Raw genomic sequence first — 4,297 nt, forward strand, 5'->3', positions numbered from 1 at the left:
GCTTTTTATTTCTCGTCAAATCTGAATGAGATCCTGCTGAGTAGAATAATCGTGGTTGTAGGTTCTTCCCTTTCATCACTTTAAATATGTCCTGCCACTCCCTTCTGGCTTGTAGAGTTTCTGCTGGGAAATCAGCTGTTAACCTTATGGGAGTTCCCATGTATGTTATTTGTTGCTTTTCCTTTGTTGCTTTTAATAATTTTTCTTTGTCTTTAATTTTTGTCAATTTGATTACTATGTGTCTCGGCATGTTTCTCCTTGGGTTTATCCTGCCTGGGACTCTCTGTGGTTCCTGGACTTGGGTGGCTATTTTCTTTCCCATGTTAGGGAAGTTTTTGACTATAATCTCTTCAAATATTTTCTCGGGTCCTTTCTCTCTCTCTTCTCCTTCTGGCACCCCTATATGCAAATGTTGGTTAGTTTCATGTTGTCCCAGAGGTCTCTTAGGCTGTCTTAATTTCTTTTCATTTTTTTTTTCTTTATTCTGTTCCATGGCAATGCATGTGAGAAGCACCTGCTTTGTGTTACACTTTCTTAATGATGCCACCAATTTGCTCTTGGTGACCCTGAGGGTTTTTCAGAGTCTAACACATGGAGCATCCCTCAGGGACCCTGGCTGCCCAGGCAGCCATGAGTGCCACAGAGCTTCCTGAGAGAAACTTTTTTAAAAAGACTTTGGGGCTCTAGAATCCAGTCCCTAGAAACCAATATTAAGACATTAAGACATTAAGACAATATTAAGACATATTAAGACAAAAGAGGGCCTATCTATATTACTCTGTTTTGCTTGGAGAAGACATCCAGTCCTTCTCAGATTCACCTGCACAGAATATGTTCTTGATAATTATCTGTTGAATGAAGGAAGATGGGGTGAAGCCTAAATCATGGCTCCAATTTGAGATGTGGCATTGGGATGCAAGGGGTCCTGTAGAGTGCTGAGTCACAGCACCGTGAACTGTCCGGCCTGTTTAAAGAGGCGTCAGGGGATCGATCCAGTCCAGAAGTATTCAACCTTTTTTCTAATCCTTTTTCAACTAAAAACCTGTTACACACTATGTGAACAGATGCAGAAGGAGATGCTCTGGTTGGAGCTGGAGGGGGCAGGAGGGGTTCTCCAAAGCTCTGGAGCTGGCCCGTTCTTGCCTTGCCTTGCCTTGCCTCACAAACACCCCCTGCCCTGCTCCATCAAGAGGGCCTGTGAGGCAGTTTGCAGAAACCAGAACCAAGGCACTAAAAAGGGGGTTTTCACTTTAAAACAAGCCTCTATCCTATTGAGCCAAAGAATGATAACCCCTTAGAAGTCAGCGCATCAAAATTGAGCTGTAAGAGGCATTACACTAAAAGAACAAGACTGGTTGCACACAGGGTGAGCTGTCACCTTCAACTGGACCAAAATTAAGCAGGTTGTTGGTGTGGGGACCACGGCAATGGGAAAGGGGGTGAGGAGCCAGGCACATGCAGTAAGCAGCTGTACAGGCACATATGGCCTCATTAAGGCCGCGGGGAAGTAAGAGCCAGGCAGACAGCGTGGGGAAGTGTTAGCAGTTCCTGGGGCCTCGAAGGGACTCACTAGAAGGTCCTTGAAGGCTGAACACCCCTGACTGACTAAAGGGTCCTTGATCACTAAAGGGTCCTTGACGGCTGAACACCCCTGACAGGTGCCCCAGACAGAAGAAGGAAGTGACGGGGGAGATTAAGAGGCATTTTCTTTGTATAGGAAACCTCACAAGAACACAACAAGAAGGATGGGAGGGGCATGAGAAACCTTTGGGAACTGCTGCCAAAAACCTCTTTTTACTCTGGACATGATGCTCTAAAGGCTTTTTGCCTTCCCGGAAAGAGCAGATCACTTTAGGGCAGCCATCCAAGTTGGATTTCATGACCCACGATGACAAACCTGGGAATGTTACCTGTTACCTCCTCCAGTGGCTTAAAAGGCTGGTCCTCCAATCCTCCCAGCTCAGGTTTGTTCCCACTTCTGACTTCTAAGAATGGAATAAGGTGTATGACCATAAAGGCTGCAAGACTTCAAGCCCCTTCCCTCATGAAAGTGTTCTGGGTTCTGCAGTCTAACAAACTTGTATGAAAGAATGAGTTTGGTCAGCAATTCATTAAACAAAATTGCTCAGTCAGATATATTCAGAGATTTTGGTAAGTCTTCCTCATACAGGAAAAAAAGAGAGCAAGGAAGAATTGATACAAACTATGACTTTATTTTATGATAGAGATGATGAATTTCTCTCCTCTTCTCCACAATGGGTCTGTCAGTTCTGGGTCCACGTGGGGAGACCTGTTCAGAGCAGCACTCACTGGGAACAGGTGTGTCAGCATCACTCTGTTCCTCACCCTGTATCCCCTCAAGAGTGACCCAATTGCTCCACAGTCACTCCTAGACATTTATCCTGCCTTATGTTTCTTAGCACTCATAACCAGCCAAAAAAAAAAAAAATATATATATATATAGATAGATAGATAGATAGATAGATAGATAGATTTTTTTTTTTGGTACGCGGGCCTCTCACTGCTGTGGCCTCTCCCGTTGCGGAACACAGCCTCCGGACGCACAGGCTCAGCGGCCATGGCTCATGGGCCCAGCCACTCCGTGGCATGTGGGATCTTCCCGGACCGGGGCACGAACCCACGTCCCCTGCATCGGCAGGCGGACTCCCAACCAATGCGCCACCAGGGAAGCCCCAGCCCAAATATTATTTATTTATTTATTTATTTATTATCTCCCTCCCTCATTAGATCATATGCTGAGTAAGAGCATGGAATTTCTCAGTGTTCTTTGCTGTGTCCCCCTCATCTGGAACCTTGGCCAGCATATGTCTTGCCATGTGTTCTAAGTGTTTCCCACGATCCTGTTTAACTTTCTCAAACAATGGGCTAGGTACCATCTTTATCCCCACATTCCAAGTGACAACTTTAAACTTAACTTGATCAAGGTCTCACAGTAAGAACTGGTGGAATGAGGATTTGAACTCACGGCTGCCTGGATTTAGAGCCTTCAGCTTTTAATCTTACGTTCTTCTCTGCAAAGTTCCAGTCGAATTAAAACCACTTTCTTGATGAGGAGATTCTTTTCAGGTGTTTCATTGCCAGTTGGTTTTGTGCCACTGTCTTGCCGTAAAACAAGTAGTGGTCCCAGTAACTGGGGGCCTGGGTGTGGTGGTGTAGGTCTGGGGTCCTCATGACTCAGAGGGCTGGGCCGGAAGATTCTTTTGAGCTCAGGAGTCCCTCTGGGTGTGGAGGTTTGACTAAGGAGCAGGTAAACAGAAGAGCATTCAGAAATAGGGCAAACAATAAGAGGGAAAAAAAGGTAAATTAACGAATGAGTAAACAAACCCATGAATGAAGAAATGACTGAATTAATTGGTGGAGTGAAATCATGTAAGGACAGAGGGAGAGTACTGTTTTATTCTTAGTAATCTGGCTGGTTACTTACTCGGGGTTCTGATGACAGAAGAGAAAAGCCTCAAGCCTCCTGTCCCCTCATTATTTATTTTTCAGTTTTATTGAGGTATAGCTGACAAATAAAAATTGTATATATTTAAGGGGTGCAATGGGATGATTTGATATTTGTACACATTGTGAAAAGACCACATTCAAGTGAATTAACACATCCATTACCTCACAGTTATCTTTTTTGGGGTGGGGGGTGGTGAGAACATTTAAGATCTACTCTGTTAGCAAATTTCAAGTGTACAATATAGTATTATTAACTATAGTCACCATGCTGTACATTAGATCTCCAGAACTTATTCATCTTATAACTGGAAGTTTGTACCCTTTGACCCATCTTCCCATTTTCCCACCCCTGGCCCTGGAAACTGCTATCCTACTCTCTGGTTCTTTGAGCCTCCCCACCTGCCTGCACCCCCATTCTCTTTGCTCACTTCTACCACAGGCTGGCTGTTCTAGATGGTTCAGGGTCAGACAAGTCTATTTGGAACACTTTAAGAAGCTCTGGAGAAGGCCTTGTGTACCCTTTTTTAATCCGGTGAGGGCAACTCCCTTTGAACTCATCGCAATCAGAGTTTGAATGCCAGCTTCACAAGCAAATGGGCTTAGGATCTGGAAGAAATAACTTATCCTCTTTGTGCTTCAGTTTTTTTCATTACATAATGAAGATTCTTTTTTTTTTTTTTTTTTTTTGCGGTACGCGGGCCTCTCACTGTCGCGGCCTCTCCCGTTGTGGAGCACAGGCTCCGGACGCGCAGGCTCAGCGGCCACGGCTCACGGGCCCAGCCGCTCCGCGGCACGTGGGATCCTCCCGGACGGGGGCACGAACTCACGT

Source organism: Monodon monoceros, unplaced genomic scaffold (genome assembly GCF_005190385.1).
Source record: "Monodon monoceros isolate NGI ecotype Baffin Bay Population unplaced genomic scaffold, NGI_Narwhal_1 Super_Scaffold_5, whole genome shotgun sequence".
Lineage (NCBI taxonomy): Eukaryota > Metazoa > Chordata > Mammalia > Artiodactyla > Monodontidae > Monodon > Monodon monoceros.